This window comes from Ahaetulla prasina, chromosome 3, assembly GCF_028640845.1.
Source record: "Ahaetulla prasina isolate Xishuangbanna chromosome 3, ASM2864084v1, whole genome shotgun sequence".
NCBI lineage: Eukaryota > Metazoa > Chordata > Lepidosauria > Squamata > Colubridae > Ahaetulla > Ahaetulla prasina.
Window position 1 is genome coordinate 91,045,057 of NC_080541.1, and position 13,553 is coordinate 91,058,609.

Genomic DNA, 13,553 nt, shown 5'->3' on the forward strand with positions numbered 1-13,553 from the left:
ACACTATTGTTCATACGCATTTTCAGGTCGAAAGGATGAACAGGAGGAGCGGTGACAACAGAAGAAGTAGCAGAGGAGGAGGAGGAGGACAATGACAAGTTGCCATTGCGTTTAGAAGAACGGTGCAACATAATAACACATGTATTTTAGGTAATGAAAAATCTGATACGGCATGTGGTGAGAAGACAATTATCCTCTGTGTTAGCACAATATGAGTGGTTTGTGAGTGATTGATAGGCCAGTGACTTAAAGGAAAAGTGAGTTATGTTTGATGTCAGTCAGTTTTGACAGATTCCCCACTTACTGTAGCCATATATATCATTACTTTACAGTGTGCACTTTGAAAGTTTAAAATCATCAAAAACAGGCCTCAGGCTTTATGAAATTAACAGAAGGAGAACAGTGGAGAACTGGTTAACAAGCCAGAGAATAAACTCCAATTCCCATCCTGAACTGACTTGCACCCCTGTCATCATGCTAAGCAGCATAAAATATGTGAGTCATGTGTTGTGGTTTGCCAGGTGTTGACATCTTTTTCACTCCGAATCTGGTTGGTGTAACAGGAAATTAATTAACAGATTAACACAGTTGGAAGAGACTTATAGGTCATCTAGTCCAACCCTCCCCTCAAAGGGGCCCCTACATCATTTCTGACAAATGGCAGTCCAATCTTTTCTTGAAAGTCAATAGTGATGAAGCTCCCACAACTTCTGAAGGCAACTTCTGTTCCATTGGTTGATTGTTCTCATTGTCAGAAAGTTCCTTCTCAGTTCTAGGTTGAATCTCTCATTGTTTGGTTTCCATCCATTATTCTTTATCTGGCCTTCAGGTGCTTTGGAAAATAGCTTGACCCCCTCCTCTCTGTGGCAGCCCCTCAAATATTGGAACACTACTATCACGTCTCCCCTGGTTCTTCTCTTCACTAGACTAGCCATGCCCAGTTCCTGTAAGCATTCTTCATATGGTCCCCTAATCATTCTGGTTGCTCTTCTCTGCACTTTTTCTAGAGTCTCAACATCTTTTTTTATAGTGTGGTGACCAAAACTGGATGCAGAATTCTAGGTGTGGTCTTACTAGGGTTTTATACCTCACTTGATCTTGATCGTACCCCTCTGTTAATGAAATTTAGGCTTTTTTGGCTGCCACTGCTCACTGCTGGCTCATATTTAGCTGGTTGTCCACTAAGACTCCAAGATCCCTCTCACCATCACTGCTATTAAGCCTGATCTCACCAGTTTATATGTGTACTTTTGGGTTTTCTTGCCTAAGTGTAGGACTTTAATTTTCTATACATTGAATTTCATTTTGTTAGATAGGGCCCAGTGTTCAAGTGTGTCAAGATCCATCATTAAGTTATAGCAGAGGTTGCACCGTTTTCGCTCCTGTCTTTTACAAGTAACAATGGACCCTACCAGCATCCTTGCCCACCATTCCATCTAGACCAATGGCTAGAGGCCTTCTGTGTCAGCTCAAAATACAGCCCAAGGGCAGCCCTAACAAGTCAATTGCCACATAAATGAACTTTACTATTCCATCCTCAATCAGCCTAATGACTTGAATTCTCAATTTTTTAAACAAGGTCTCTGGTGCTGCTCCTAAAAGGGCAGACTTGCCTAATCAAAGAAGTAACCCCAGGTTCAGGAATAAGAACCTGCCTACCTTCTCCAAAAGTTGCCAGCAAATCAAATCTCTAAAATTTCCCACTTTGTAGCCCTCAACTTCTATTAAAAAAACAAAACAGAACTCCTTTGTTTTCCGATTGTTCAGGATCTCCCTTTCTTACAAACACAAATATCCTAGCAAGAAACATAGGTCTTCTGTTCAGAGTTGTGCTCTGCACTTCTGAATTTTCCATGCTGCTAAATGACTGGTAGAAAATATTCATGATAGGAGAATTGAGTTCCAGACACTGCAGCGATATAGCAACACCTAAATTACCTTGAATAATTCCTCCTTCTCCCTCCCACAAAAAAGAGAGAGAGAGAGAGAGAGAGAGAGAGCTAAACATGGTTGTCCTGAACTATTACTTGGAAAGGAGACCTTCAAGAAGTCTCAAGGTTATCAGTTGGATTGGGAAACTGAAAAGCATCTTGGAAGAAGCACGTGGCCAAGGACTTTGGTCATGAAAACAATGGACATTTAGTCACAAGGAATTGAATGTAAAGCAAGAAAGTTTTTATCTTTACTTTCACTTTACAGTTCAAGGAGGTTGGATTACTACCAGAGGTGCTATCCAGTGTTTTGCAATCACAATACAAGCTTTGTCCCTTTTTATACGTATGTGCAGTGTCATGGTCCAGATATAAAAGGGGCAGCCCTTGTGTCATGAGGGTACAGTGATGCATTTGTTCTTTGCTCTCCCTTTCTTCATCTCTGCAGCCCCCTATAATTATTATAATCTGCTCTACATAGACTACTTGAGAGATTTAACTAGTCTAAATTGGTGCTATTAGACATCTGACTGGAGCAAAATGTTAAAACTATACAACTCATTCCTTTTATCAGCTGCACAGACTGCTGCTCTTTTCTTAGCATAATTCAGACAACTGTAAGTTTAAGAAGAAATAATTGGTGTATTACTGTTTGTGTTAATAATACAAAACTTACGGCATAATTCCCCATCTCTTCTGACACCATTTAGGGTTGCTTATTAAGATTAAGGTTGTGAAGACATGCTTACAAGCATATAAGAAGCCTCTTGGAAATGTCTCAAAAACAAATAAGATTCTTGAATAGTACTTTTTCAGTGAAAGATTAGAACGGTTTTAGTCTCTCAGCTAAGTATCCTTCCAGTGACTAGCAGCTGAATGTATTGTGGAAAATTAACCATAATGAAGCTTGCTTAGGGCTCCTCCTCATGGCTGTATCAAGGTGGTTTCCTTTAGCTTCTGAAGAAATGTGTGCTAGTTTGCCTCATTACTGAGATTTAATTTGCCTCAGTAACCAAGGTAAGCGTCCTTGCAGATTTATTGAGGAATAAATTAAGGAAAGTTATATGCTTTGTTTTTCTCTCAGCAAAGTTACCAGTCAGCAGGGAAAACATCAAGCGATCGTCCTCCCTAATGGGAGTTGGTTCTGAGAGAGGAGGCAAGCTTTGATGATGGTTGGACTTACAGGTTTTTCTGTCTGCCAAGCCTGGTTCTCAGACCACTGAGCTATAATATGGATGAGCACAGCCTGCTAAAGCAGAAAAGGCTCCTTGTTATACTGGGCAGCCCTTCCCCCCCCCCAGTGTCATAGCAAGATAGATCATGGCTGTCCAGTAAAGCAGGAAGCCACCATCCATCCTCTGTTAACCAGTGGGGAGCGGACCCATCAACACTTGTTAGTCTGAGAAGGAGCTGACAGGCACTTTAGGGAACCTTCAAGTGAAAATGGAGGGATCCTGGTGACTGTGTCTGTCTGTTTTAAAAATAGTTCCAAAACACAGTTGACAGTGGGGAGTTGTTACAAAATGCAGATGGGATCACTTCTTCTCACTTCAATTCATTTCGCGACCATTGCATTCCTCCATGCTGGTATATTGTTTGAGTGCTTTTCAACACAATTTAGAAATGGTAAACCCGGGTTTCAACGTAATCAGAAAACAGTCTTGAAGGAGTTGTGTGAGTCATGTCAAGATGTAGGATCTCTCCCACCTTCTCTGCACTGTCCCTCCTGTCAACTCTTTTCTTTTCTGTTTTAGGTTGGCTGACAGGTTTTAGATAGTTGGCAGCCAACTGTTTACCTGCCAGATCTCTAACACATTTTTCAGTTCTCTGGGATCAGAGACCTGGTGAGTAAACAGCTGGACTCCCTCGCCATTTTTATTGCCATGTCTTTTATAAACTGGCAAAAGACTGTTCTATTTTCATGAACAATAATGAAGTCCGAGAGTTTAAGGATTAACAGCCTTTATTTGGCAAGCAAACATTCAAGAATAACTATCAGAGCCAACATGCTCCACAGAACAACAACGTTCCTTGCCTTGACAGCAGCTTAAATAGCTAGCTGTCAAGTCTGAAGAACCAATCAGAAGGCAGCCGGTTTCCCGCTTTCGGGCTAGCTGCGCCTGGACCAATCAGAGGCGGCTAGCAACAGGCAAAGGTTCCTCGGGTCGTAACTCCGAGGACATAACACCCCTCACCCCCCAGACAGCGCAAGCGTAGTCAGCAAGGTACGCCGGACGATGTCGGCTCTGCCCCAATCTTCTTAGTATAAGGACTGGCGTTGTAGGAGTAGGAGGAGCGGGGCTGTCATCTCTGCGCGCGGTTGGAGACTGCGCCTGTGGACTAGAAACCGGCTGGAGCGTCGCTGGAGGGCCTGAAATCCCAGGTAAGGCAGCCGCCGAGATTGCAACAGGAATAGAAACTTCTGCGGGTTCCGGATGGATACCCAAGAACTCAGGCGTGGCGCCGTTCGTTGTAGTGGGGGTGGTTTGGTTAGGGATGGCACCAATTGTTGAAGATGGGTTGATTTGGTCAGGGGGTGGCTCACTCACTCCAGGGACCCTGCAACGTAGCTGGTTCACATGGCGGCGCCACTGACGACCATTCTCCAGTTGGACCCTATAAGAATAGGGCCCGGTTAGTTGGGTGATTTGGCCTGAGAGCCATCAGTTGCCAGTCCCATAATTTTCCGCGTATACTAAGTCCCCTGCCTGGAATGTTCTGTAAGGGGAACTTGCAGTTGTAGGCGTGTCAGGGGCAAAACTCGGGTGTAGGCGATCTAGAGTGGTCCGTAAGTGCCGACCCATTAACATTTCAGCCGGGCTTCGGTTAGTCTCTGGGCAAGGGGTGGTATGTTGCGCTAGGAGATATTGGCATATCTTTTGGTGCCAATTTGCGGAACTCAGGTGACCCAAAGCCTCCTTGGCTGATCGTACAGCCCTTTCTGCCCGGCCATTCCCGGCTGGATGGAACGGGGCCGTGGGGGCGTGGCGAATGCCCAGCCTTGTCAAAAACTGCCGGAAAGGTGCCGAGGTGAACTGGGCTCCGTTATCGGTAACGATAACGTCGGGTAGCCCATGGGTAGTGAATAGGCCATCTAAAGCTCGGATGACTGCTCCCACCGTGGGGGAGGGTGTGAGGACGATGTCTACCCACTTCGAGTAGGCATCGACTAGAATCAGAAAAGTCTGGCCTAGGAAGGGTCCCGCGAAGTCCACATGGACCCGCGCCCAAGGGGTCTTGGGAAGCTCCCAGTTCCTAACTGGTGCAGCGGCCGGAGCAGGTCTGGAAGTCTGGCATTGGGGGCATCTAGTCACCCAGGCCTCGATTTCCTGATCCATGCCGTGCCACCAGACGTAGCTACGACCCAGGGCTTTCATTCGCACAATGCCAGGGTGGGCATCGTGCAGTCAAGCCAAAATGCACCGTCTAAGGTCAGGGGGAACTACTACCCGATTCCCCCACAATAGGCATCCCTTAAGGATGGACAGCTCATGCTGCCGATGGGCAAAAGGCTGGAAACTGGGGGCCACCAGTCCCCGTGGCCACCCCCGGCACACCCAATCCAAAACTGTAGAGAGAATAGGATCCCTTGCAGAAAGATCACGTATAGAGGTGGCAGAGATGGGGACGTCCCAGTCCTCAACAAGAAGGATAGGGGACGTTGGGGCAGGGTCCGAATCTGTCATAGGGAGGGGGCAACGACTGAGCGCGTCCATGTGCCCAATAAACTTTCCTGGCTTATATATTAGCTGATAGGAGTAGGCAGCCAGGAATTCCACCCAACGGGACATACGTGGGGATAGGATTTGGGGTGTTTGTCTGTAACCCCAATAAAGGTTTATGGTCGGTAATAAGGGAGAAGAACCGACCATAGAGGTAGTCATGGAATCTCTTGATTCCAGCTACCGCGGCTAGGGCTTCCCGATCTAGCTGGCTATAATTTCATTCGGCAGCCGATAAGGTGCGCGAGTAGAACGCGATAGGGGCCTCTGAGCCATCAGGAAGTAGATGGCTCAAAACGGCCCCCAAACCATGGGGTCGTATTGAATAAGCACAGCCGCCGACGTGAGGATGTCTTTTACAGCCTGAAATGCGTTAGCAGCGGCCTGGTTCCAGTGCCAAGGGGCCTTGGACGTCAAGAGTCTGTGGAGGGGCTCAGCTAAGGTAGCCTTATGGGGCAAGAATACGGAATAGAAGTTAAGGAGCCCCAGGAATGCTTGTAGCTCTGCCTTATTAGTTAGAGTTTGGGTGTTCCTAATTGCCTCGACCTTAGAAGGCGCGGGGTGGATTCCCTTGGAATCCACCAGGAATCCTAGAAACTCTACTCGTGACACTCCTATGTGGCACTTATCTTTTTTTAGCTTCAACCCCACAGTCCAGAAGCAGCTGAGGATGGCCCGTAGCCGTTCGACGAGTTCTGATCAGTCGATGGCCAAGATCAGAACGTCGTTGAAGTATGGCACAATCCCCAGGAGCTCCTGGAGCAACCGCTCCATCAAACCCTGGAACAACCTGGGAGCTATGCTGACCCCGAACTGCAGGCAGTTGCACCTGAAAGTGCCCCGGTGGGTGACAATTGCCTGGGCCATGGCGGTCAAGTCATCCACCGGGAGCTGCTGATATGCCTGGGCAAGGTCCAGTTTAGCAAATACCCGCCCAGGCCCTAATGAGTGAAGCAATTGCTGTACCACTGGAAGGGGGTACTGATTTGCTTGCAGGGCCTTATTAATAGTACATTTGTAATCGGCACAGATCCTAATGGATCCGTCCGGTTTCAGGGGATCACATTAGGGGTCTCCCAGTGTGAATACTCAATGGGTTATAGGACTCCTTGGACAATGAGTTTATCAAGCTCCTTATCTACTTTGGGACGGAGCACTAGCAGCACCCTCCGCGGCTTTAGGCGGATTGGGGCAACCTGAGGATCCAAATTAAAAGAAATTGGTTGTCCTGTGTATTTGCCTAACCGGCCCTCAAATACATCGGCAAATTCGGAGAAGAGTTGGGCTGGGGTGGGTAGGTCGGTGGTATGGACCCCCAACACATCAAGATGCAGAGCAGCAAACCAGTCTAAACCCAGGAGGCTTGGAAGGTTGTCTCTAACTACTATGAGGGGTAAGCAACCCGCAAAGGAACCAAAGGAGACATGAAGAGAGGTGCAATCTGCAATAGGAATTGGGTTTCCCTGATAGTCCCTTAAATTAATTTGACAGGGCTGGAGGCACCGCTTTGTAAACTTAGGTAGTAGGCGCTGCAGGGTATGCCAAGCAATGAGGGACCTCGAAGAGCCGGTGTCAACCTCCATCTTGAGAGGGACACTTTCCAGATGTACCTTGAGGTAAATCTTGTTGGCGGGAACTGCGGCGGAGGCGTGGCTGACAGCAGTATCAGCGATTATCACCTTGCGGTTAACAGCATGGCACTCATCAAGGCGGCACGGCATCTTCTTGGCACCTTGCTTGGGCTTCACTTGGGGGGTGGTACCTTGGTAGGCGGGGAGGGATGCCCGGCAAACCCGTGAAAGATGGCCCTTCCGGCCACAGCGGCGGCAAATCGCTGTTTTAAACCGGCAGTCCGAATGGTGGTGATTTCCACCGCATCCGAGGCAACCTCCCTGAGGGCCTTTCCAGTCACTGTCCCACACATTTTTCCGAGTTGCCTTGAGGCGGCTCACTTTGTCATCTTCGTCAGACGGTATGTCGTCAGCTACGGTCTCATGGTGGACTGTTTGAGGCTTGCCTTCGGCAGCAGTCCCAGCATGGGACCTCTGGATTTCGGCTGCCGATCTTTCAGACATCTCAGAGGCTCGCGCCTCATCCATGGCCACTTGCAGGGTTACGTCTGGGCGGGCTAGAAGGTGGCGCTGCAGCCGCAGGTCTCGAACCCCGGTGACCAGTTGGTCCAATAACATTTCATCCAATTCCCGAAATTCGCACTCTAGCGCGGCAACATGTAGGGAAACCATGTACTCATTAATGGATTCCCCTGCCTTCTGAAAACGCTGTCTGAAAGCGTGTCGCCTTGCGATGCGGGAAGGAGTCAGAGAAAAATGAGCTCGTAATTTATCTAGCAGCGTCTCCCAAGGAACAGAGGAGACCTGTTGACGGGCGGTTAGAGCCCTAGCTGTGGCAAAGATCTCACGGCCGCAGGAGCTCAAGAAGAAACCCCGCTTCCTGGCGCTTGACAGATCTGACAAATCGTTAGCTTGAAGGAAGCATTCAAAGCGCTCTAGATATGCGTCCCAAGCCTCGGTAGCTTGCTCGAACGGTGAGAATGTAGGAAGCGTAGTTGTCATTTCGGCGGCGATGGGTGTCCAGCCCCCGTCCTCATCGCCCGTGTTCTATTTTCACGAACAATAATGAAGTCCGAGAGTTTAAGGATTAACAGGCTTTATTTGGCAAGCAAACATTCAAGAATAACTATCAGAGCCAACATGCTCCACAGAACAACAACGTTTCTTGCCTTGACAGCAGCTTAAATAGCTAGCTGTCAAGTCTGAAGAACCAATCAGAAGGCAGCCGGTTTCCCGCTTTCGGGCTAGCCATGCCTGGACCAATCAGAGGCGGCTAGCAACAGGCAAAGGTTCCTCGGGTCGTAACTCCGAGGACATAACAGAAACTATTTATCTTCTAGGACGACAGCCGTATGAATCAGCTCTATGGGTATAGATGAACAAACTCAGTTTCCTTTTCTTCTCATCCTGGTTACCTGAAGATAAGCTGCTGGTAAGGGAGGGATGGCAGGAGAAGTAGAAGGACTTAGTGGGTACAAGAGAAAACTCAATTAGACTATCCCATTGCTCAAAGTAGAACAATCCTATAAAACAACACTACAACCAAATGGACATGTCTGAAGCAGGCTGATATGGCCAGTAGGATGTGAGTAAATCCCAAGCTCATCTAGAAAACATTTTACATCATCTGACTCATTTCCAACCCATTGTGGTGACAGCTTAAAAGCATATAGTGTGTATATAAATGCTTCAGTTTTAAAGAAGCCATGTTTTTTTGGTGTGGACATTTATTTAAATTGTCTCCATAGTGGACGGAAATGAAAGCAAAGCTATATCATGTCATTTATAAATGTTTAGTGAAGCATCCTCTTGTTGCAGTTCCAGGAATGCATGGAGGGGCCATGATCCACAGACGTGATAGTAAGCTAGAGGTCTTCTACAATTACCTCAGGAAAAGTAAAGAAAGATCAATGTCGAAGCAAATCTTTTGCCTAATTTAATCACATTGGTAAAACTGTCAATGGCAGCTTTTGGTCAGTAATTGATTGATGCTATAAAGCAGGGGTGTCAAACTGGCCCATGGACCGGATGCGTCACATGCAGGCCATGCCCACGCCAGCTCCATGAATGGAAAAAATGTTGCAAAACTTATGTGATGGTGACGTGGTGAGTTAAACACCTGTGGTATAGGTAAAGGTAAAGGTTCCCCTGGCACATACGTGCTAGTCATTGCCGACTCTAGAGGGCGGAGCTCATCTCCATTTCAAAGCCGAAGAGTCAGCGCTGTCCGAAGACATCTCCATGGTCATGTGGCCGGCATGACTCAATGCCAAAAGCGCAAGGAACACTGTTACCTTCTCACCAAAGGTGGTCCCAGTTTTTTCTACTTGCATTTTTATGTGCTTTTGAAACTGCTAGATTGGCAGAAGCTGGGACAAGTAATGGGAGCTCACCCCGTTACACGGAAGCACTAGGGATTGAAACCACTGAACTGCCGACCTTTCGATCGACAAGCTCAACGTCCTAGCCCCTGAGCCACCACGTCCCCTTGTGGTATAGAGCATTATAACTTTTGAAATGGGGGAGGAGGAGGAGGAAGAGGAGGAGGAGAAGGAAGAGGGAGGATTTAAAAAAGGGGTTCTCTGTAGAAACTGGAACACTTTGTCAACGCTTAGAGCCAACTTGGTGTAGTGGCATCTGGCTAGAAACCAGGAGATCACAAGTTCAAGTCAAATAGCCATGAAGTCAAATAAATGACTTTGGGGCAGTCATGCAGCGGTGGGTTTCAGCAGGTTCTGACCTGTTCTGGAGAACTGGTAGTGGAAATTGTGAGTAGTTTGGAGAACCGGTAGTAAAAATTCTGACTGGCCCCACCCCCACCTAGTCTCTGTCTCCCAAGTCTCAGCTCATTGGGAGGAAATGGGGATTTTGCAATATCCTTCCCCTGGATTGGGGAGGGAATGGAGATTTTACAGTATCCTTCCCCTGCCACACCCACTAAGCCACACCCACCAAGCCATGCTATGCCATTCCTCCAAGCCATACCCACAAAACCGGTAGTAAAAATTTTTGAAACCCACCACTGCAGTCATGCTCTCTCAGAAGGAAGAAAATCAGGGGTGAAATGCTCTCGGATCAGACCGGATCATGCAATCCGGTAGCGATGGTGGCTACTGGTCCGGAGGACCGATATTAAAAATCCCTGGCCCTGCCCCCCCCCCCTCTGCTGAGCCCCACCATCTGCAGAGGTTTGTTTTTTTTACTTTTAAAAGCCAGTTTTGCTTCAGCTGAAACATGCCTTTAAAAGTAAAAAAAAGCCTTTGAGGATCCTGCCCCTCAGCTGAGATCGGCAGAGACTTTAAACTTAAAAAAATAAAAATAAAGTCTCCTCTGGCAATCTCACCTGAGTTCCTCATCAGCAGAACCTTACTTGTACTCTTATTGTAGAAAACATGTTTTCTACAAGTAAGAGTAGAGATTCTAAGGCACTTACCTGATTACTGATGAACGCATGGCTCTTTTTCCAGCCCGAAAGCCCCAGTTTCACTTTCAGCCAGACAGAATCAATTGCTTAGCTAATCTATTTCCTCGGTGATCAACTGGCTGGCTTTGCTGGCTGAGGAACTCTGGGATTTGAAGTCTAAAATAAAATAAAATAAAATAATAAAATAAAATAAAATAAAATAATAAAATAAAATAAAATAAAATAAAATAAAATAAAATAAAATAAAATAAAATAAAATAAAATAAAATAAAATAAAATAAAATAAAATAAAATAAATAAAATAAAATAAAATAAAATAAAATAAAATAAAATATTTGTGCAGCTTTCTGAGATTTGGTGTGTTTCTGTAGTGTTTCACTCTAACTACTCAAACACACAAAATCTCAGAAAACTGTATGTGGCATTTTGTGTGTGTGTGTGTCAGTTGTGTGTGTGTAAAGTGTGAAAGTTGGTTTTTGAGCTTTTTGTGGCTGTGTGAAGTGTGAAGTGCAGCTGCTTTTACATTGTGTGTGAGTCAGTTGTGTTGTGTTGTGTTGTGTGTGTATAAAGTGTGAAAGTTGGTTTTTGGTACCTCTTATTGTTTTTTATACTTTGTTAATTATTTTTATTATTTATTGTTATTGGCCACGCCCACCCAGTCATCTGACCACCAAGCCACGCCCACCAATTAAACCATGCCCACAGAACCGGTAGGGAAAATTTTTAGATTTCACCCCTGAAGAAAATAGCAAATCATTTCCAAAACGATGCCTAGAAAACTGCAGAGACTTGTCCAAATAATCACTAGTAGTCAAAATGACTTGCAGTTACACCCACTTTCCCCCCAAAAAAACCCTTCTAAGATTACTCAATGACTATTTTGCCTTTTACGTGACAGTAGAGCTATAAAATGAAGTGATGGTGCAGATGAAGAATTTGAAGTACTTAGTTAATGTTATAATTGGTACATGGATACCGGTTTATTCCTTTTGCGCAGCATGTCTTTTTGGGTTGAGGTACAGGTTTCAAATCAACCATTATCACTTAATGCATTTATAGTAGCAGAGGTTACTTAAGATGAAGATATAATTTATGTGGTTTAGCAATTTTGCCAAATCAAGTTTATTTCTGGGTTTCTAGTGTGAAATATATACTGTGTGTTGTTCACAAGAATTTCCAGTTCGGGTTTATCAATTGCTGATAGAAAAATGTTGTCGTTCTTCTTCCTATTCTTTCATTTCTCTTGATTTTGCTTTACTCTTCAACTCCATTACTGCTTCCGTGACAATCCCTTGAAAAGGATTGCTTTAGATGATGAATCTCTAAGCACAGTTGGATTTGTGAATGTTATGAGCATTCAAACTTATTGAATGTCACAGTGGGTGACAAGAAAAAACTGTCTTGTTGCTTCTTATCACCACTTCTTTCTTTTAGAATACTTCTTACCACCTCACTTTCCCTTTGATTATTATTTTTTTTGGGGGGGCAGATGGGCACAATTCCAAGTAAAGCATTGAATCTTTTAATTTTCTAATAAGACCTCCCCCCTCCTCCCCATATAAGATCTGGAGGCATTGTTGTATTACAAGTCACATTTGAGGCTAGGTTTTTTTTTGCTTATTTCCATTTTTTTCATTAAAATAATTTTTTAAAAAATACAAAGGGAATTTGCCAAAAGAGGCATCAATTGGGGGCTTTGCTTTAGCGATCCCTACCCTTCTGATTTGTCCTTACTTTCTAAGAATTCAATCTATTTAGCCCTTCCCTTCCCAAATATTACTACTGATGCATCTTTTGTTTCTATTCTTCACCCATTTGCATATCTGCAACTTAGACATCCTCAATGCTTGAATTTCTTTGGTTGCTCTAAGCATTCAGTTGTAGAACTTCCTGCATAGCATGAAGTCATGATGTCTTTCCACCATCTTGCAATTGCCTCAGAAAGACAATAATGAATAGATATAAAGAAGGTACAACAAGAAGAGTTGTATGATGAGAAACAGGTAGATGTTGAATAGGATGGGGGGGGGGAATCTAAATAGCATTTTCAGAAACAACCATGTACTTATCCTGATGTGTAATTTCACACTGACAGACAGAAGCAATCTAGAAAAATTAAAAACAAACAAAACAAAAAAACTAAGTGGATGGAGTATGCAATACAGAGGTGGGCTTCAGCAGGTTCTGACCAATTCTGGAGAACTGTTAGCAGAAATTTTGAGTAGTTCGAAGAATCGGTAGTAAAAATTCTGACTGGCCCCGCCCCCAATCTATTTTCTGTCTCCTAAGTCCCAGCTGATCAGGAGGAAATGGGGATTTTGCAGTAACCTTCCCCTGGATTGGGGACGGGATGGAGATTTTACAGTATCTTTCCCCTGGAGTGGAGTTGGAATGGAGATTTTACAGTATCCTTCCCCTGCTATGCCCACCAAGCCACACCCACCAAGCCATGCCACGCCCACCAAGCCACACCCACAGAACCGGCAGTAAAAAAAATTTGAAACCCACCACTGATGCAATAAGTTATCCTAAAACAATACTTGAATATGTGAATGGAATATCAATCATTACACTGTACTTCAGAGTTAGAAAATACAAAAATACAAAAATACAGGTACCTAATAATCTAAGCCCACTCATTAAAATTGTGGAAGGGAATAACACGGGTTGGGGTGGGCTTTCTTTATACCTATTAGACATTAGTGTCTGCTGAGGGGAAATTGTATATGTGTGTCAAGGGACATGCATCATGGCATCATTGGGCAAATGAAATAAATTATATAATGTCATGATGCTAATGCTCCAATTTTTATTCCATCATTTATGTCACTGAGGCAGTGTTATAATTTATCTCACAGAGACACTCTCAGCTTTTGCAAATGTGAAAGGAGGCTAAAGGAAGCTG